This window comes from Orcinus orca, chromosome 17 (assembly GCF_937001465.1).
Source record: "Orcinus orca chromosome 17, mOrcOrc1.1, whole genome shotgun sequence".
Taxonomy (NCBI): Eukaryota; Metazoa; Chordata; class Mammalia; order Artiodactyla; family Delphinidae; genus Orcinus; species Orcinus orca.
The window spans coordinates 47,209,563-47,233,414 of NC_064575.1; the positions used below are offsets into that span (position 1 = coordinate 47,209,563).

General features: G+C 35.4%; 1 pseudogene; it reads right to left on the minus strand.

The window, feature by feature from the left end:
- Positions 1-243: 243 nt before the first annotated feature.
- LOC101272450 (protein Z-dependent protease inhibitor-like) lies at positions 244-23,057 on the minus strand (annotated as a pseudogene).
- Between the last annotated feature and the right edge of the window lie 795 nt (positions 23,058-23,852).

Genomic DNA, 23,852 nt, shown 5'->3' on the forward strand with positions numbered 1-23,852 from the left:
TCTCACTAGTCCTTAGATTCTATATATGATTCTCGCTTTTTCCCCTCCTTTTACTTTATTTTTTTCTCCTTAAAATAAGTTTGAATTTAATACTCAGATTTATCTCAGAGCGACTCAAACTAGCATTTGAGGACAAGGGGGGACACTCTCTCTTTTCGACACCCAGTGCCACCGTCCTGTGTGGGTTCAAACACCTCAGATTCAACATTTGCTATAGTTCTAAATACTCATGCATGTCATAGGTCACAGGAGAGTTGGATTCACCACCCTGCCCAGAAATAACAGCATTCTAGAGGTTTCTCCACAGATCATGAAATGAAATGGTCGGTCCACTTTGATGATGGGAGGCATGGAATAAGCAGTGATTTCTGACAGGTTTCCCGCCACTGCTTCAGTTCCTTACTAACCTCAATCATTGCTCTTTGTAAAACCTTGGTTATTTTAATATTTCTCGCAGTAACTGAGAGTTCACTCAGGTCAGCCCAGGGTGAGAAGATTCTGCTGATTCCCATCTCCTTCAGCAGTTCATGTACCTCATCCTTTTTTTAGAAGATAAAGACTCTTTTTTTAAATTTATATATATATATATATATATATATATATATATATATATATATATATTTGGTTGCACTGGCTCTTAGTTGTGGCAGGCAGGCTCCTTAGTTGCAGCTCACTGGCTCCTTAGTTGTGGTATGCAAACTCTTAGCTGCTGCAGGCGGGATCTAGTTCCCCGACCAGGGATCGAACCCGGGAACCTGCATTGGGAGCACGGAATCTTAATCACTGCACCACCAGGGAAGTCCCTAAAGACTTTTTATGATCATAAATTCAATACAATTGTCAGGTATTATTAAGAATACTTAATAGTATCCACTGTTAAATTATTCTCTCACAAATGTCATATTTCACTATAGTTTGTTTGAATCATGATCTAGATAAAGACAACACATTGCAAATGGCAGATATATTTCTTAAGACTTTTTCAATATATAGACCACTCCCACTTCCTTTTTTCCCTTATAACTAATTTGTCAAAGAAATGGAATATTTTTCTCTTGCAAATTATTCCCCACCACCTGGATTGTGCTGATTGCCTTTCCATGCTGTGTTTTACATATTCCTCAGTCCCTGTAGATGCACCTCATACTTCTGATCTAATTTGAACTTTGGAAAGAAAACTTCTATTTTTCTGGTTTTCATGTTTTTGAGCTGTGTGTCCACCAGGTCTGTGGTCAGGTAGTCTTCAAGGGCAAGATGGTCACCCATCTTCTCCATGAGGACCACCAGCATGGTGGCATTTCCTCAATAAGGCAGTTTGAGGATGTGGCAACGAAAATTCTTATCAACTGTGGAGGCAAACTTGCCTGCCCAGTACATGATGGGCACCTTGACTTGAGTTGTTTGTACTTGTCCAGGTGGAAAATGTTCACCTTGATGAGAACAGGGTCAAAAGGGGTCAGTCACTTCCCCCTTGGAGAAATTGAAGAAGATCTCTTTGACATCAAAGTCCTCGTGGATGAAGGCAAAGTTCCCCTGGGCCAGGCCCAGCTCCCAGTTGTGGGAGAGGCTGTCTCTGAGCTGCTTCCTCAGAGACCATATGCCTCTGTTCTCCGCACTCACCTAGTTAATTCTGCGTTGGAATACCTAACATGGCTCTGTGGGTGAGTTTATAATTAAAATCCCTGGTGCTGTACATCCCCATAATCCTGGCCATAGTTTGTTTCTTAGTCCTCTCCTTCTCTTCTAGCTAGAATAAACTTCTAGAAGTCTAGAGGGAGTGAAGAAAGGCTTAGTGAGTCTTCCCCAAAGAAAGATATAGTTTTTCCCCAATAGAAAAACTAATAGTTCTACTAGCTAATAGTTGTTAAAGTAAAAACAAAACAAAACCATAAAGGTACTGTGATTAAATCAGTTGAAAATATTGGGTTTAATAAAAGTAAATATGATTTTTTAACTGCAATGCCTTTCAAACGTTTAAGATGCAAAGCATTTTATTAGTTAGGATAAATACCTAAAGCATTGTAATAGGAAAAAATACTGAAATCTCAGTGGCTTAACATTATAAGATATATTTCTGGCTCATGACATGGTCCAACAGTAGAGCTCTTGATTAGGTGGCTGCCTCCAAAAGGTAATTCATAAAGCCACTCACCGTCCATCAATTTCATCATCCTGAATGAAGAGGTCCTCAGATCACCCCAGAATTATTCCATTCCAGACATTTGGAAGGAGCAAAGAGCAAGGAAGATGGTGCATGGGAGGTTTTATGGGCCAATCCAGAGAGTAGTACACATGACTTCTACCGAGAAAGCACATCCCATTGTCTGGAACCCAGCACATGGCCACACCTAACTGCAAATGAATGCTGGGAAATGTGATCTGGAGAACAAGGAGATGGATTTTCATGAATATGCAATAGTCTCTGCCATACACATGTTTTAACCCTTTAAGAGAGACCTATGGTGTAAAGCTTTTCTCAAACTTACTTATCTAAAGAACTCCCTCCCACTCATCACTCTAGCATCTATCCACTTAAGTATTCCATGGAACACACTTAGAGAAATACTTACGTTATGTTCCCTTGGACCCTCCTCTGAAAGAGTTGCTGTTGGGTTTCTTGCCTTCTAATGATGTTGTAGACACAGGAAAAGAAATGCAGTTACAGATGTCTGTAGATCCTGACTCTTTGAGGATCATATTTTCAAATCAAAAAATGGTTTGTTTTCTTAGCTATTTTATACTTTATTTTCTGTTTCAAAAGACCTTACTTGTGTTATCTTCCTAGCTCTTAGAAGCAGAGTTTGACCCAACCAGCAACATTTCACCCCATGCAGCTATGCCCCAGGAGGATTATAACTCCATTTAAATAGAAACTGTGAAGCTTCCATTGGCTTAATTGCCTTCCTTATATTTAAAATTGATAACCGACAAGGACCTACTGTATAGTACAGGAAAATCTGGTCAATATTATATAATAACCTAAATGGGAAAAGAAGTTGAAAAAGAATAGATTCATGTATATGTATAGCTGAATCACTTTGCTGTACACCTGAAACCAGCACAACCTTGTTAATCAACTATACTCCAATATAAAATAAAAAGTTTAAAAAATTGCCTTCCCTTCTCTCCCCGTGACCTCCCATAATTCCCAGTGCCTTCCAGAATCTTCCAGGGCCTTCTACCTTTACAGCATTTCCTTTCCCATTACAGATGATTATTTCCAACTTTATTTATCTCTTCAATTAACAACTCATCACCATGAAGACAGAAATGACTGATAAGCTTTATATATTATTATTCTCTGTAGTATTTATATTTTAGCATGGGACAAAACATGAAAGGAGGATAATAATCTTCTAATGGTGTATTTTAAGTACCAGTAACAGACACTGGAAAGATGTTTTGAGAAAGGCAGCATTGCTAGAGTTTTCAGAACATACAGGTTGGGTAACTACCTGCTAGGCTCATTTATGAAATTAGTCCTTGACGAAAGGTGGCCTGGTATTTCTTCCAGGGAAGACAGATCAACCCTTAATTTGACACTCATGACATTTCTCTGCACATATTGACTTTATTACAGGAGGTCAGAATTTTCTTCCTAGACAAGTTTATGAGATGTTACTTCCCATTACAACAATTACAAAAAATTTAACAAGTTTAATTTCCTTACCTGTTTTATTCCACTTTGGCCTCAAGCCTAATTTATCAAAAGGTAGGAATATTCTTAGATTACTATCCTGAATAAAAATATGACCTCAGATTTGCTCTTCTCTTTCCAATGCATCTATTCTAGATATTCAGATATATTTGTACCTGAATATTTGGTATATAACAGGAAATAAATTATTTCACATATCTAATGAATTGCCAATCAAAGTCTCCTTTTATCAATAAAAACGAATATTTTGGCAAATAAGCATTAAATTTTACATTGTTAAGTGGAGAAGTCACTTGTCATTCTGTAGATTCCATTTCAGGGGAGGAAGTTATTTTTTGGAAGTGTTTTCCTGTGGAGGGTTGCATTTGATTAATTTATTCCAGAAATTTTGCCAAGGAAAATTACAAAAGTGAGGTCAAAATTTGTACGTGAATTTTTGGAAAGAAACATTTTATAAAAAGTTTTGGTTTATTTTAAAAAATGAAACAGAATTTTGATTTCATGATTGGCATACTCTGAGTAGAGTAAGTGAGGAAAGTTGTTGTTTTTTTTTTATATCTATACTACTCGATGCTGTATATGTTTATTTGAAGAAAAATTAAATTTGAGATCAAATTCAAGATAATTGATTTATAGTAAATATAAACTTAAAAAAAGACCAAATCATGTTTAACATATTATTTAATCTTAGAGAAAATGAGAGCTATGGCAAAAATATCGCTAATAGGTGGAGATTCAGAGTATGCATTTTTCTATTTCTTGCCATTGTAAGAGCTATTTATTTTTACATTGTATAATTTAAAAACTTAATTTACCCCCATATTTAGCAAATGGATCTCATATCAGTTAAACTGGAAGTTTTCTTCCTATAGTTGCCTAGAGCTATTTATTTTTGAATACAGCTCCTGAGTAGTGAATTGCAAAAATAAAAAGAACAAACTTTTTCCATTTAATTCATGGAAAATGGAAGCTTCAAACCCAGAAGTGACCATCAACATAATGTATTGTGGTTTTATGTTTGTTTTTTTTTTTTACAAATTTTATTTATTTATTTATTTAATTTTGTCTGGGTTGGGTCCTTGTTGCTGTGCATGGGCTTTCTCTAGTCTTGGTGAGCAGGGGCTACTCTTCATTGTGGTGCACAGGCTTCTCATTGCGGTGGCTTCTCTTGTTGCAGAGCACAGGGCTCTAGGCACATGGGCTTCAGTAGTGTGGCTCGCGGGCTCAGTAGTTGTGGCTCATGGGCTCTAGAGCACAGGCTCAGTAGTTGTGGCACACGGGCTTAGTTGCTCCGTGGCATGTGGGATCTTCCCGGACAAGGGCTCGAACCCGTGCCCCCTGCACTGGCAGGCGGATTCTTAACCACTGCACCACCAGGGAAGCCCAATGTATTGTGGTTTTAATAGCAAAGTATCTACGATTCTGCAATCAGGTTTTTAGGAAAAGCAGCAAGTGTCTATACTTTGCTGTTGAATACCCTCCTCTTTCCTAATACCTCCAGCTGTAGATTTTCAGTGAGTACACAGATCCATTCAAAAACCAGGGATGATAATCATAGAAAACTCATTATATTTTTAATAAGAACATGGATGCAAGACATTTGGTAAATATTATCATTTTTTTAAAAAATAATAAAGCTGACAAATTAAATTAGGCTCCCAATTTCCTGCCTGAATAACATTCTCTGTGCAGGTGCTATATGTGTGTATGTACATGCATATAGCAACCTTGATGCCACCAGAATCTTGAATTTACATCTACTTTTCTATGTTTCACAGAACTTGTGTCCAGCATATACATTACCTAACAAGTGTCATGTTGGTGAGAGTTAGATTTTCCTACCATAATTTATTCATTTTTTTAAAAGCCATGGCATCTTTCTTTGTAACATCCTTGTCTGGTTTTGGTATCGGGGTGATGGTGGCCTTGTAGAATCAGTTTGGGAGTGTTCCTCCCTCTGCTATATTTTGGACATAGAGAATCCTAAAGATGCTACCAGAAAACTACTAGAACTAATCAATGAATTTGGTAAAGTAGCAGGATACAAAATTAATGCACAGAAATCTCTTGCATTCCTATACACTAATGATGAAAAATCTGAAAGTGAAATCAAGAAAACACTCCCATTTACCACTGCAACAAAAAGAATAAAATATCTAGGAATAAACCTACCTAAGGAGACAAAAGACCTGTATGCAGAAAATTGTAAGACACTGATGAAAGAAATTAAAAATGATACAAATAGATGGAGAGACATACCATGTTCTTGGATTGGAAGAATCAACATTGTGAAAATGACTCTACTACACAAAGCAATCTACAGATTCAATGCAATCCCTATCAAACTACCACTGGCATTTTTCACAGAACTAGAACAAAAAATTTCACAATTTGTATGGAAACACAAAAGACCCCGAATAGCCAAAGCCATCTTGAGAATGAAAACGGAGCTGGAGGAATCAGGCTCCCTGACTTCAGACGATACCTCAAAGCTACAGTAATCAAGACAGTATGGTACTGGCACAAAAGCAGAAATATAGATCAATAGAACATGATAGAAATCCCAGAGATAAACCCACACACATATGGTCACCTTATGTTTGATAAAGGAGGCAGGAATATACAGTGGAGAAAGGACAGCTTCTTCAATAAGTGGTACTGGGAAAACTGGACAGCTACATGTAAAAGTATGAGATTAGATCACTCCCTAACACCATACACGAAAATAAGCTCTAAATGGATTAAAGACCTAAATGTAAGACCAGAAACTATCAAACTCTTAGATGAAAACATAGGCAGAACACTCTATGACATAAATCACAGCAAGATACTTTTTGACCCACCTCCTAGAGAAATGGAAATAAAAACAAAAATAAACAAATGGGACCAAATGAAACTTCAAAGCTTTTGCACAGCAAAGGAAACCATAAACAAGACCAAAAGACAACCCTCAGAATGGGAGAAAATATTTGCAAATGAAGCAACAGACAAAGGATTAATCTCCAAAATTTACAAGCAGCTCATGCAGCTCAATATCAAAAAACCAAACAACCCAATCCAAAAATGGGCAGAAGACCTAAATAGACATTTCTCCAAAGAAGATATACAGACTGCCAACAAAGACATGAATGAATGCTCAACATCATTAATCATTAGAGAAATGCAAATCAAAACTACAATGAGATATCATCTCACACCAGTCAGAATGGCCATCATCAAAAAATCTAGAAACAATAAATGCTGGAGAGGGTGTGGAGAAAAGGGAACCTTCTTGCACTGTTGGTGGGAATGTAAATTGATACAGCCACTGTGGAGAACAGTACGGAGGTTCCTTAAAAAACTCAAAATAGAGCTACCATATGACCCAGCAATCCCACTACTAGGCATATGCCCTGAGAAAACCATAATTCAAAAAGAGTCATGTACCAAAATGTTCATTGCAGCTCTATTTACAATAGCCAGGACATGGAAGCAACCTAAGTGTCCATCAACAGATGAATGGATGAAGAAGATGTGGCACATATATACAATGGAATATTACCCAGCCATAAAAAGAAACGAAATTGAGTTACTTGTAGTGAGGTGGATGGACCTAGAGTCTGTCATACAAAGTGAAGTACGTCAGAAAGAGAAAGACAAATACCGTATGCTAACACATATATATGAAATCTAGGGGGAAAAAATGTCATGAAGAACCTAGGTGTAAGACAGACAGGAATAAAGACACAGACCTACTAGAGAATGGACTTGAGGATATGGGGAAGGGGAAGGGGAAGCTGTGGCAAAGTGAGAGAGTGACATGGACATATATACACTACCAAATGTAAAGTAGATAGCTAGTGGGAAGCAGCCGCATAGCACAGGGAGATCAGCTCGGTGCTTTGTGACCACCTAGAGGGGGGTGGGATAGGGAGGGTCGGAGGGAGGGAGATGCAAGAGGGAAGAGATATGGGAACATATGTATATGTATAACTGATTCACTTTGTTATAAAGCAGAAACTAACACACCATTGTAATGCAATTATACTCCAATAAAGATGTAAAAAAAAAAAAAAAGCCATGGCATCAAGAGTTAAAAGTTTACTGTGAAACCTATGAAAATACATTTGTTCATCTGGGCCCATGTTGACCCCTCTCTGCTTCCCTTGGATTCCTCTGAATCTTGGTGAGCTTAAGGTGAGAGTGAGACACATAATTCAACATAGAGTTGGGGTGTGCTGAAGGTTGCACGACTCTAATTTAAAAAATCCACTGTGTTTTTATGGCAGGATTCTGGAGGGCTGCACTGATTCCCTGATGAATGTTGACAGGGCTATTAAAGCTGTGAAACAACATCACTTGAATATGGCATTGAATAAAAAAACTAGCTTAGCCGTGCTGTTCTTGGGTGTTATTAGCTGATTAAACTTAGCCATTGGGAAAACCATCTTCAGACTATGCATTCATTTTCTCAACTTTTTTGTTTGTTTCTCAGCAACTGTTTCAGTTTCGTTTCTTTTTCTTGTCTGACTTCTGTGGCTAGGACTTCTATAATAAAAGTGGTGAGAGTGGTTAGCTAGGTTTCTTTATAGTGGCCTTTAAATTCTATCTATGACATAAAGGGTGACCCATTATGTCCATGGCTCCTTTTGTTGCCCCAAGACATCTGGTGTGCTGCACAAAAGAGACCCCCTCTCCTGCTTTATTGAGCCATAACTTTGACCAGTGTGTGCTTGTTTATATTTCTGTAGAGGAAGGCTTGACTTTGGCCAAATCCACTTCAACTCTGATCCCACCCTTTATTTTCCATGGCTCTTTAACCTCTCTGAGACTCAGTTTTTCTCAGATATCAAGAGAGCATGATGATACTTTGCAAGTTTATTATGGGAATTAGAGATCATGTAAAGTGCCTAACATGATTCCTGGCATAGATTAGGCACCCAATAAAAAGTAGCTCTTATTATTGTTATTGAAACAGTCTAGTGAGAAAAAAATGTATGAGTTATTGCCTTTTGTGTTACATAGAGAAGAATTTTGGAGAGAGGAACAAAATGGTGTTTCCACAAATGGAAATGAAATGAAATCTCGACACTTGCTTGGAACTAAATTTTAGGCCTTTGGTGAGAATTGGCATATCTCTTTGAAGAGTTAATTTAGGTAGATTTAAGTAATTTGACTTTTATAGTACTTTTGAAAAAATTCCTAACGGAAGTTGGATGAGATTCTTTCAGTAATTACACAAAATGTGGTGAGTATCTGGGTGATATTTAAACCAAGAACAGATAATATGAAAATGAGAACACATCTCAATAGGTGAGATGTAGGTTAGAGCTATAAAGCATCACATGACTTTTCTAATGAGATGTTGAAATACCAAATTAGGAAACTGAGAGAGACTCCAAATATTCTATTCTGATATTTTACATCTGCAAGTGGGAGTGTAATTTGCTGATAGGTAATAAGATTCTTAAAAACTTTAAGCTTCTAAATCAGCAATTTCATTTCCATTTCTCCATTCTAAGAGAAAATACAAAATTCAGAAAATTGCTCTATGCATAAAGATGTTCACAATAGTATTAGCTATATAAAAATGTGAAAACAATTTAAATGTCTGAAAATAGGGAAATGATTAAAACAATTATGCTAAATATCATGTATATAAGTATTGTATAAGCAAGCTATTGTGAGAAGTTTAATGGGGAAATGTTTCTACAAAGGGAAAAATATATAAGACTATATATAACTTATTACTTTAACTATATAACACAGTTATTGAAAAAAACACTGGAAGGAAATATTTATTTGAACCATGTAAAGTTAATTTTGACCTATAGAAGGACTATTTTGAATGGTTTAACCTAATACATGAATATTTTGGGGAAGTGGTAAAATTTTCAGCAATATTCTCTTTCTATGAAGTTTTTGTAATTTTCTGTTTTACAGAAACATATTTTTATTATAAGGAATTTTTAATAGAAAATAACTTAGTCATCTAAAAAAAGAACTGTTCTAATTTAGGCAAAGTTTAAAAATAATAAATTAGATTTCCATTTTTGGCAGTTTTACAAACTTGATATTCTGCAAAGCCTTACACTATAGAATAATCCCAGATACTATATAAAGTGTTTAGAAAAAACTATTCATTACATGGTTGAGCTGGCAACAGAGTAAGGAAATCCCCAGCACTCAAACATGAAACAAAAGCATAAATCCTGGGAGAAAAGGCCATGACTGCTTTCTGGGCACCTGTGGATTTCTGGTGATCCAGAGATTACGTTTTAATGGCCTCATAGGTAGCAGGGAACAAATATTGGTGTCCATATAATGTAAGGAGTCACATAAAAGACCTGCATATGAAGCCAAGACAGTACCTAACAAAAAGGGCCACATCTTCAGTGAACTAGAGGTAAATCCTAATTTACATGGGAAATTTGCTTATTTTATCTTAAAACAAAATTATTAGAAAATAATAGGTTTAAAGGTGGATTCCAGAAGCAGATATAAATCTTATGTGGGTGAAAGAACTCTCAACTTCATGCCTCTAAGAATTCATTCAGATAAAAGTATATCAGATAAACAACTCAACAGTTAAACATTACAAAACAGATGTGGGAACAAGAAACATGGCTGAGAATCAGCAGAAATACCCAATAGTTGAAACAAATAAACAAATATCAAGCATACAAAGACTTATGATATTCAAATATAGACTAGAGAAAGAGCATATTTTATAAGTTTAAAGGAAAATAAAACAGTACTGAAAGTATGAGTTTAGAGACTCTCAGTGATGATAAGGCACATTTGAAGAAGAAATTATAGACTTGAAAAGCATAATTGAAATAAACTCGGTTAGTTTTAAAAGCAGATTCCATACAACTCAAGAGGAGGACTGAATTATAGGATGGCCCTACAGAAATGACCAGATGCATACCAATGTCAAAGATATGGTAACCATGAAGGAAACATCAAAAATCATGGGTCATAACATGAAAGCAAATGTCCAACATACATGTAATCAGAGTTACAGAGAGAGTGGCCATGAAAATGAAAAATGGATAATATTCTAAGAGATAACAGTGAAAAATTTCCAAAACAGATAAAAGACACACATCCTATGATTTAGGAATCACTAAGTTCCAAGCAGGAAAGACGCAAACATTGTATCTATATCTATATATCTAGTTACATTGCAGTGAAGCTGCAAAATAACAAAGGAAAAGAAATTTAATGAGTAGTCAGAGAGAAAAAGCAGATTAGAAACAAATAACAAAGAAAAAAATGAAAAATAGCATATAGTGTTATACTGTTTTCAAAGCCTGAGAGAAAATAAATGTAAACGCACAGCAAAACTGTCTTTTAAGAATGTGAGTATAATGAAGACATTCTCAGGAAAACAAAAAACTATTTACCATCAAATATGGTGTTTATTACCAACGGTAGAGTAACTACTGAAGAATTCACTTCAAGAAGAATGAAAATGATCCCAGAGGGAAGGTCTGAGAAGGAAGAAAGAAAGGATAGTGAAGAAAGGAGTGAACATGTGGGTAAATCTAGATAAATATTTATTGTATAAAACAATATTTAAAACAACAATGACAATAATAATGTTTAATTTGTGGAATATGAAAAAATTTTGAATACAAGTAAAATATTTCCTGATAATAGCATGTAAGTTGGAGCAACTAATATTAAAGCATTTTAGACTTTGATATGTTTACATGTTAAAATTTCTAAACAGCTACTGAAATAATAGAAATACAGTGTAAACTTCCAAATGAATAAAGGTTAAAAAAAAGAAAAATAACAAAAACCTTAAGCAATCCAAAAGATGGCAATGAAAAATATAAACAAAAAAAGCAGGACAAATAAAAAGGCAAAAATAAAGTGGTAAAGAGAAATTCAATACATCAACAATCTCAGTAAATATCAATGAACTAAACTTTTCAATTAGAAGGTTAAGTTTGTCTGACTGGATTAAAAAAGATTAAAAAAAGATCTAACTCTATGTTGTTTATAAGAGACTTACACAAAATGTAAGGATATAAAAATTGAAAGTAAAATGCTGGAAGAAGATATACCAGAAAATAATAATGAAAAGTAAATTGGTGTGGTTATGGGAACTTCAGACAAAACAAGACTTTAAGACAAGAATCACTACTAGAAATAAAAATATCCGCTATATAATGGTAAAAGGTTGAATTCCCTTGGAATAACAGTTCAAAACATGCATGCACATAATTATATACCTTCAAAACATATAAGGTAAATACTAAAAACTATAAAAAAAGAGAAAAATCCACCATTATTATAACCAATATTAAAACAATTCTCAGCAATTGATAAATCAAGCAGAACAATCAATAACTTAGAATAAAGGACATTTGCCCACCACTGTCAACAAACTTGATATATTGACTCCCACACCAAATGATTAGAGAAAACCATTCTTTTCAAGCATTCATTGAACATTTATGAAAACTAACCAGAATTTAGACTCATAAAATTTTAGAGAATTCTTATCATGCAGACTATGTTCTGTGATAACAATGCAATTAAGTTAGAAATACTTTACAGAAAGATTACTAAACCACACCATACATTTGAAAATTTAAAACCTAAATAACTCATGGGACAAATAAAAATCATAATGAAATTTGGGAAATACTTATAATTGATTGAAAATGAAAATATTACATATTAAATTTTTGGAATGCAGATAAAGCAGTACTTAAATATTTGTATTAGAAAAGAATGATTGAAGATTAATAAGCTAACACTACAACTCAAAAATTAAATTAAAAATAGCAACAGAGAGACAAAGGGCATTACATAATTATGACACTCCAACAAGAGAATATAACAGTTGTAAACATTTATGCACCCAACATAGGAGCACCTAAATATATAGAGCAAATATTAACAGAAATAAAAAAGATAAATTGACAGTAATAGTGGAGACTTTAATACCCCACTTATGGTAATGGATCCAGACAGAAAATCACTAAGAAAACACTGGCCTTAAGTGCCACATTAGACTATATAGACTTAATAGATACATGCAGAACATTCCAACCCCAACCAGCAGAATACACATTTTTTTCAAGTCCACAGGGAACATTCTCCAGAAGAGATCACAAGTTAGGCCACAAAACAAGTCTCAGTAAATTGAAGAAGATTGAAATCACATCAAGAATCTTTTCCAATTAAAATGGTAGAAACTAGAAATCAACTACAAAAAGAAAACTGGATAAAATAAAAATATGTGGTATCTAAACAATATGCTACTAGACAATTAATGGTCAATGAAATCAAGAGGAAATCAAAATAACTTTGAAACAAACAAGAAGAGAAAATGTACCCTTCCAAAATCTATGGGATGCAGCAAAAGCAGTTCTAAGAGGGAAGTTTATAGCAATAAAGGCCGACCTCAAGAAGCATGAAAAATCTCAAACAATCTAACCTTACCCCTAAGGGGACTAGAAGAAAAAAAGAATAAACAAAGCCCAAAGTTAGCAGAAGGAAGGAGATAAAAAAGGTCAGAGTGGAAATAAAATATAGAGACTAAAAAAACTAGAAAAGATCAATAGAACTAAAAGCTTATTCTTTGAGAAGATAAACAAAATTTATAAGCCTCTGGCCAGACTTATCAAGAAGAAAGAGTCAGAGCCCAAATAAAATCAGAAATGAAAGACAAAAAGTTACAGTTGATACCACAGAAAAACAAAGTATCATAAAAGACTACTATGAGCAGTTATACACCAACAAATTAGAAAACCTAGAAGAAATGAATAAATTCCTAGAAACATACAACCTACCAATACTAGATCAGGAAGAAACAGAAAATCTAAATAGACCAATTACTAGTAATGAAACTGAGTCAGTAACTCAAAAAATCCCAATAAACAAAAGTCCAGGAGCAGATGGCTTCACAGGTGAATTCTACCAAACATTTAAAGAAGAGTTAATACCTATCCTTATCAAACTATTCTAAAAATAATCAAAGAGGAGGGAACAGTTCCAAAATCATTCCATGAGGCCAGAATTACCCTGATAGCAAAACCAGATGGACACCACACACAGAGAAAATTACAGGCCATAGGTACAAAAATCCTCAACAAAATATTAGCAAACAGAATTTAACAGTACATTAAAAGGATCATACATCATGATCAAGTGGGATTTATTCCAGGAATGCAAGGATGGTTCAACAACCACAGATGAATCAACATAATACACAAAATTAACAAAACAAAGGATAAATATCATTGATCATCTCAATAGATGCAGAAAAAGCATTTGTCAAAATTCAACACAATTCATGGTAAAAACTCTTAAAAAAGTGGGTATAGCAGGAACATACTGCAACAAAATAAAGGCCACATTCAATGATCAATGAGTAACATCATACTCAATGACAAAAAGCTAAAAGCATTTCCTGTAAGGTCAGAAACAAGACAAGGATGCCCACTCTCACCACTTTTATTATAGAAGTCCTAGCCACAGAAGTCAGACAAGAAAAAGAAACAACATTCAAATTGGAAAGAAAGAAGTAAAACTGTCAATATTTGCAGATGGCATGATACTATAAACAGGAAACCCTAAAGAGTCCACCAAAAACTATTGGAACTAATAAATGAATTCAGCAAAGTTGCAGGATACAAATTAACATACAGAAATCTGTTGCACTTGTGTACACTAACAATGAACTATCAAAAATAGAAATTAAGAAAGCAATTCCACTTACAATTGCACAAATTTAAATACCTCAGAGCAAATTTAACCAAGGAGGTGAAAGACCTGTACTCTGAAAGCTATGGCATTGATGAAAAAAATTAAAGATGACAAAAATAGATGGAAATTTATACTGTTCTCATGGATTGGAAGAATTAATATTGTTAAAATGCCCATACTACCAAAAGCAGTATAAAGATTCAATGCAATCCCTATCAAGATACCAACTGCATTTTTTTTTTGCATTTGTGAAAAAACACAAATAGACCTAAAATTTGTATGGAACCACAAAAGACTGAATTGCTAAGGCAATCTTGAGAAAAAGTACAAAATTGGAGGTATCACACTCCCTGACTTTGAACTATACTGCAAAACTATAGTAATCGAAGCAGTATGGCACTGGCATAAAAGCAGACACATAGATCAATATGACAGAAATAAACCCAGTCACATATGGCAAATTAATCTACAGCAAAGGTGGTAAGACTATACAATGGGGAAAATATAGTCTCTTCAATAAATGATGTTGAGAAAATAGGATAGCTACATGCAAAAGAATGAATCTGGACCACTATTTTACACCGTATACAAAAATTAACTCAAAATGGAATAAAGATTTGAATGGAAAACCTGAAACTACTAAACTTCTAGAAGAAAACATAGGCAGTCAGCTCTTTGACTTTGGTCTTAGCATAATTTTGGGGATCTATCTCCTTATGCAAGGGCAACAAAAGCAAAAATAAGCAATGGGACTACATCAAACTGAATTTTTTTTTTTAAAGTGAAGGAAACCAGCAGCAAAACAAAGAGGTAACCTCATGAATGGGAGAAAATATTTGCAAATCATATATCTGATAAGAGGTTAATATCTGGAATATATAAAGAACTTATACAACTTAATATCAAAAAACCCAAACAATCCAATTTAAAAAATTGTCAAAAGACCTGAACAGATATTTTTCCAAAGAAGACATACAGCTGGCCAACAGGTACATGGAAAGGTCCTCAACATTATTAATCATCAGGAAAATGCATATCAAAATCACAATGAGATATCACCTCACAGCTGTGAGAATGGCTGCTATCAAAAAGACAAAAACAAAAAAGTGTTGGTGAGGATGTGGAGAAAAATGAACCCTCATTCACTGTTGGTGAGAATGTAAATTGGTGCAGCCACTACAGAAAACAGTATGGAGTTTCCTCAAAAAATTAAAAATAGAACTATCATATGATCCAGCAATTCCACTTGTGGGTATTTATTTGAAGAAAATGAAAACGTTAATTTGAAAAAGAAAATGAAAATGCTAATTTGAAAATGCTAATTTATTTGAAGAAAATGAAAATGCTAATATGCAATGCTGTTTATTGCACCATTATTTACAATAGCAAAGATATGAAAACAACCTAAGTGTCCATCAATAGGTGAATGGATAAAGAAGATATGGTACATGTATATAATATAATGAAATATTAGTCAGCCATTATAAACATTTGTGAAAACATGAATAGACCTAAAGGGTATTATGCTAATTGAAATGAGTCAGACAGAGAAAGGCAAATACCATATATCACTTATATGTGGTATCTAAAAAAACAAAACAAATTAATAAGTAAAACAAAACAGAAACAGATTCATAGATAGAAAAAACTGAGATGAAGATGGAGGGAAGATGGGCAAAATAGGTGAAGGACATTAAGAGGCACAAACTTCCAGTTATAAAGTAAATAAGTCACGGGGATTTGATATGCAGGATAGGGAATATAGTCAATAATATTGTAATAACTTTAAATGGTGACAGATGGTGACTAGACTTACAATGGTGATCATCTCATAATGTATATAAATGTCAAATCACTATGTTGTACACCTGAAACTAACATAACATTGTATGTAAATTATACTTCAGTAAAAAAGAAACTAAAAATAACAGTAAAGTAAGAAGTGGAGAAAAAGAAATAATCAGGATAAAAGTAGAAATGAAAGAAATAAATGAAATAGAAAGCAAGGAGAATCAACTAAGTTGGGTTTTTGTGAAGTGACAAAATTGCTCAATGTCCAGTAAGATTGATTAAAAAATGAGATAGGCATCAAAAAACCTATATTATAAATAAATAAAAAAGGAGGATGTAATTTCAGATGCAGAAGAACTTAAAAAGATAATGGGATATTATATACAACTTATGCCAATCCATTAAAAGATTAGATGAAATGGGCAAATTACTTGAAAAAATATAACATATCAACAGAAAAGATAAAGCCTGAATAGTCACATTACCATAAAATAATTTTAATCAGTGTAAGTTTAAAATCTTCTCACAAAAAGAATGCTAGGGTCAGATGATTTTACAAGCAAATTATTTCATATACTTTCAAATATTTAAATAACAGGTATTTCTACAAAATTTTCTAGGAAATAAGAAAAGAGAAAATATTCCCACCTTAATTTATGAGGCTATTAAACCTCATTATCAAATCCAGACAATGATGGTATGAGAAAGGTCAATAACAAGACAATCTCATTCACTAATATAGATACAAAAATTCTAAAGGAAATAATAGGCAAATAAAATCCAATGAAATATACATCATTACTAAGATGGTTTCCTAATTATGAAGTTAATTCAATAATAATCACCATATTAACAGATTAAAGAAGAAAATGATATAATCATCTTAATATATGGAAAATAAAAGAATAATTAAAATTCCCAGTCCATTAACTATTTTAAAATATCTTAGTAAACTAGAAATAAAAAAGAATATCTTTGATCTGCAAAGTGATATCTACAAAAGAACTACATAAGATTTATTTAAATCATGACATGTCAAAACCTTCCCTTTAAAATCAGAAACAAAACGGTAGTTCACTGTCAGCCCTAACCAACACAGTAAAATAAATAAAAGATATACAATTTGGAAAGGAGGAGATAAAACTGTCATCACTGCAGTTGACAAAATTATCCACATAGAAGATACACTGACAATTTCTTTTGAATTATTAAGAGAGTTTAGCAAAGGTGCTGGATGTATGTCAATATTTGAGTCAATTGCATATATACAATCAGCAACAAGTAGTCAGAAAATATATATATTTAAAAGGTGTTATTTACAATGGCAACAAAAATAAAGTACTAGAAATAAATCTAATAGATGTGCAGAATCGTTAAAGAGAAGATTATGATAATCTATTGAACGATATTAATAAGACCTAAATAAATTAAAAATATGACAGTATACTGAAAGATATTAACAAGATCTAGACAAAAGACACTTCATCTTTTCATGGAGAGAGAAAGACTCAATATCACAAAAATACCAATTCTCAAATCTCTAGATTCATTGCAATTACAGTCAAAATTTCAGCAATACTTTTCATAGAACTTGACAAACGGAGTGTGAGGGACACTTCTTACTATATGGCCTCTGGTACATGTAAAGTTTTTAACTATGAGAAGGTATTTTCTATTTTAAAAATTTACATTTAAAATAAATAAATTATAGTAGACAGCCTCTAAGATGGCTGCCAATGATCCCCGCTTCCTCATATCTTGTGTGACCCCCTCCCCTTGGGGTGGACTGGACTTAATGACTCTTTTCTAACGGATAGAATATGGAAGACACGACGGGATGTCACTTCTGTGGCTTCTGCCTCAGGTGCTGGCTCTCACTCTCTCCGGATTGCTTGCTCTGGAGGAAGCCAGTTTCTACATCTCCAGGCAGCCCTGTGGAGAGGCCGGAGTGGCTGAACTTGGACATGGATCTTCTGAGGCTTGTCAACAGCCACATGAGGGAAATTGAAGGTGACTCCTCCCCAGGTCAAGTTTTGAGATGACTATCCAGCTCTTGCCCACAACTTGAGCATGAGAGACCCTGAGCTGGAGGCCCCCACCCAGCTAAGCCACTCCAGTGTTCCTGACCCACAAAAACTGTGAGATAAGTATGAGTTGTTTCCAGCCACTAATGGAATAATTTGTTCTATAGCAATAGATACCTAAAACAAAGTACATTGATAAACATAAAAAATACATAAACAGAATAACAAAGGGCCATGAATAGCTGAGACACCTCTGAAGAAAAACAAAGTAGGAGGACTCAGCCTAGCTGATATCAAGATTTATTACAAACCTATAGTTAATTACAGCAGTGCGTTTTTGGTGTAGAGAATTAGATCAATGGAATAGAATAGCAAAAATAGAAACTGATTCACACCTGTTTGGAAGCTTAAATCTTATAAAGCTGGCATTGCAGCTAGGATGGCCAGGATGACAAGGGTGGGACTTGGGGATATTGGGGGCAATAGTTATTTCCCAAATGGTATAAAAATATTAATATTTAACAAAGGGTATGTCACACCTGTGTGAATCATTTGACTACCACCCTGGTTTCTTTCTTCTCACCTAATTTGAGGTAAGTGGGTCTGCTCATTCAACTAGCTAAGGCAGTGATTCACTGTATTGACCCTGAGGTTAGCACAAGAAAGGGCTCGGCTCCTCCAAGAAAGTTTTCCTGAATTTCAGTTCTGGGCTCAGGTCTTGTCTTTGATTTGAGAGAGCACTTTATACATAACTCCACTACAGCACATACTTTGCCTATTAAGATGTTAAGATCACGAACTGGGAAACAAGATTGGCTGGATTTAAGTAATGGGCAAAAGACTTGATCTCAGTTTTCTCACAATAAAATAGGGATGATAATAAGAATTGTCTTCTACCTCCAAGTTCTTGTGAGAATTGAAAGGTTTGTTCATACAAAATGAAACAAAATGTTTGAAACACCCAAAATATTTGAACCATTTATTTCAAACATTATTTTCAAATATTTGAAAAAGAAGATAGTGGTGAAGCATAGCATTCCAGGTAGGAGAAATAGTATTTTCAACATTTCAAAGGTCGATTTGGGGGTATCTTCAGATAGCTCAGCACAATTAGAGAATAAGGTGTGAGTTGGGAAAGGGGAGAGACAAAGCTGGATAGTAAGAATGCCTGCATTATGGTAGTTCTTGCATGGCACACCATGGAATTTGGACTTTTTCTTGAGACTAGGTCATTGAAGGCATTTAAACAGAGGAGTGATATAATCAGATCTGAATTTTAGAGAGATCACTGGTCACAGTGGGAGGAATCATTTATAAGAGGGGAGTTAACCTGGGAGGGAAGATTACCTGGGAACTGCTGTCATTCTCTGCTTCAGCCACTTGGCTTGTAGTTATTCAGCTATTGCCTTTGTGCACCTTCTCCTATAGAGAAACATCATAGTACTTTAAAAACCTTTTCAATTTTTTTCCGTTTCCCTCCCCACTTGGTGACTCTCTGTGCTTTATGTGGGCATTCCATTATTTTCCTTAATTTTCAGAGTACATAGTCACTAAACTTTCCATAATTTACTCTAAGTTTCTTTCCATTAATGTCCAACCCAGTGTCTTTTGTTCAGTGGATCACACACATTTTTCCAAATTTTGCTTCACTGAAGTTTAATGCCTTATTTTTTCCATTTCTGGGACACTCCTTAGACTTAATGGGAAAAATGAAACAGCACATTCAAAGACCCATTTGGCTGCCATGCAACCCTGTTGATTTATCATCAATAAGTAAACAGAAACTCTGCTTCTTAAAAAAAAATCCATGCTTGAGATCTTTCTCTTTAAAAGAACTCTCAGACGAAAATTGTACCATGTGCCTTTGCAGATCCTCTTTGGAGCTTCCATTTATCTATTCTTGGTAACTCTAGTCCCAGCATACAAACAAGAGGGGCCCAAAAGCACCATGACGCTCCCCTTCCCAACAGACATGGCCCACATCCCTCTCCATCCACACACCTGCTACTCCCTAAGCTAACATCCTCTAACTGTAACCCTATTTGAGAAACTCTCTGTGTGAAACCAGTGGGTGTAGAAATAGCAGGTGACTGCATTTCAGCAGTTTTGGTGACCAGAGAAGAATTATTGCTTCCTTCACTTTGTGGCTCTGGTAAGTGCCCAAGAGGTGTAGTCAAAAAATCAACACATTAGTAATCCAGCAGGACTAACTCCAGCTGTTTAACATGGCCCAGCTCAAATGTCATATCCTCGGTGATGCATTCCCTGACCCCCTTCCTTTCCTAGTCACAGTTTTACTGTGCCCTTTGCACTCCCATAGCCCTTTGTTCAAACTACTACTAGTATAGCATTTATCACCACTGTTATTTTCACTTTTTGAAAATTGCATTTGAGTATGGTAGAGGGACGAGAGAATGGATTTTCAAGGAGAAAAAGCTCTGGATGCCCATTGTATTATGCTACACTCAGGTTTGTGACTTTGGGTTAAGTAAATACCCTCTTTGAACCTCAATTTTCTTGTCTGTAAAAGAGACTGTAGGATTAAATAAAGAAGAGAAGATGATGCCTGTATCACAGTACCTGGCCTCCAGCAGATATTTAACAAGTATCAGTTCTCTTTCTTTTCCCTTCCTGTTTAGATGTGGACCTGTCTGTCTCTCCCACTAGACCATAAAGCCTTCTGGGGAGACACTTTGACTTATGAATCTTTCTAGCACCTAGTACAGTGTCCAATCCAGGTGTTCAAAGCAAATGTGTTGGCTGCTGGATGAAAGGAATGCCATGTTGAACCCTGGAAAACTTGGCCCAACTTATTGGCCAGCGTCCTCTGACAATGCCTGTGGACCTCTGGTTTGGTTTACCTCATTATTGTATCCAAGCTCTTGATTTGTGGGTGATGAAATGAGGCAGGGAAGCTTAAGTAAGTCCATATAGTCTTTGAACTTAAGATAGGTAAATGTAGACGCCTTGTTAAAGTTCCTACTCTTTGGAAAGCTGTGAGTTGTAAATTAGAGGACCTGCTTTACTTGGAAAAAAAAATAATTGGGGCTAAACCTTGAAGACATTGGAGTTATTTGGGGAAGGTTTTTAGTATAATTGAGGTATTCCCTCAGGAATGGTCCTGCAATACAAAAATGGATTCATGATCAAGGCCCCTTGGTGTTCTTCTGTGGAAAAACACATGCTTTTGTCTGAAGAAAAAAAAAAACGAACTTGGCAAGTACTGTACTGCTTTAAAGTCCTTTCAATATCTGAATTAATTCCATGTCACCACACTTAGCTTCAAGCCAATGTTTCATGTGGCCCATGTCCTGGTGCACTTACTGCACGGGTTATGCAGTAAGGTAAGTTGATGGCAATCCCCATGTAAGGTATCAGTCATACAGATACATGATGTTGATGACTTGTGAATACTTTGTGCTTATTGGACATCTTTTTCTTTTGACCATCTCCTCCATGACGCTTTCCAGATCAGTGCCCTGTTTGGATCGCTATAACAATCTGGCATTGCCCATCTTTCCAGTCAAGTCAACACCCACTATGAGCCAAACATTGTTCTAGGTATTGGGGACAGAGTGAGAAGCAAGATGGACACAGCTCCTGCCCTCAGGGAGCTTACATCTTAGTGCACCTCTGAACTCCTTTTATTTACTCCTATTTGTGGTGTTTTGGCTTTCATTTCCTCACCTTCAGTTTATCTATCTATGGATTCTATTATGTGCATCTGGCACACTCCATTTTGCTTTTTTAAGGTTTTTGATTTCTCTTTTCCTTTTGATGGTCTATTTATTTTTTAAGCTACGATATGGTCATAAACTTTCAGAGCTAGATGAGCTTTGAGCCCACATAGTCCAACAGTAAGCCACAGAGATGTATTGATTTGTCCTCTCACATAACGACCCGCTGGTGGGTGGAACCCAGCACTGACTGCTAGTTCATTGCTTTTCATTATCCATTACACTGCCTCCCTGATTTCCTACCCAGTTTTCTCATGCCTACCCTTATGCAGAAATACACATTCATTTATACTCTCCCTTTTGTCTCATCTGAAACCCATTCTGCGGTCACTTTTCAATCTTACCTAACTACATAACTGTTCTTCCCTGTTTGTTACACTTGTATGACTTCTCCAGCTATATATATAACACATGACCCCCTAAAATTGCTACATTCAAAATTCCTGGAAAATACCTGACTCTCTCCTCTCCTCATCACAGATCTCATCCACAATCATATTTTTTCTCATTCAAATTCCTAGTCTGTTACTTTCAGTAGGACTGTTCATTCATCACCTTATCTGTTTAACTATGCCACATATTTGCTTTTATACACTCCCATTCATTCTTAAGTAAGTGAGCTTGGGATTCGAAACTGCCTAGAAAACTACCACATAGTTATTTCCATGAGTGCAGATCCTTTCTCTCCTTGGTACAATTCTCTAAGCAAATCTTGGATCTCTGTTTCTCTGGGAGTCACTACTAAGTCCTAACTATAGGTGATTTGATTACTGCAAATGCTCAGGCACATCCTGTAGTCAGTCCTGTAAGGTCACTACTGAAATAGACACTACATTTAATCTTGTCTACACCATCTTGTTCTTTATTTGGACTTAACGTGGATTTCTCTCAATCAGTTTTTAGTTGCACAGGGTATCTTTCTCCTGCCCTCTGTCTGTGTTCCTCTATTGATGATTGCTTCCTGTGTGAAATTGGTGGGCTGGCTGCCACTGACTCCCAGCTGCACAAACTAATTCATCCCTGGAGCTTGGCATCCATGGGCACTTACACATTGTTTTTCCTGTTCACTCGACTCAGAGCTGCCAATATGGCAGTTGCCTCGGGTTCCTTCTGCTTTTCCTCACTAGCATATGGCATGGTTTGACCTGGTGAAGTTGAGTTTCAGTTTTACTGAGAAAAGACGTACTCTAATGTAAACTGAACACAGAAAGTGACAGAACAGAGACCTCCACTCTTATTTATTCAACAGCTCTTTGTGTTGAGCCCTTGATCTAAGCCAGGCAGTTGACTAGTATATGCTGCAGTAAGATTTTAGCTCTGACCCCAAGGAACTTTCAAATTAATGGAAGAGCCAGGAAAGCATTCCCATAATTAAAGTATATCAGCACATATACCTTAATTATTAGAAAAGGTAAAATAATCTATTGCTAAAGAGGACAGGCTTTGAAGTCAGACAGACCTGCACTTGAATTTGGACCTCACCACCAGCTTAGCCTGGGGCAGGTTCCTTAATGTTTCGTCATCTCTTCCTCTTGTCTGTAAAAGGATTCTAACTAACAGTTCCTTCAACATAAGATTGTCATGAGGATTAAATGAATTAATAGAGGTTATGTGCTTAACCCAATGCTTAGCTCTTAATAAGTGCTCAGGAAATATTGGTTTTATGTGGTATTTACAGGCTGCTAGGGGAGCACAATGGGAGAGTCAAGGAAGATTTCTGGGAAGAAGTGACATGACTTGAGTTTTGAGAGACAAGCACTGGTGATAGCTAAATGAAGTGAAGAAAAGTAATTCTTTAAAAAATGTTTTTAAATTGAAGTATAGTTGATTTACAATGTATTCATTTCAGGTGTACAGCAAAGTGACTCAGTTATATATATATATATATATATATATATATATTCAGTTTTATATATACTTTTTCAGATTCTT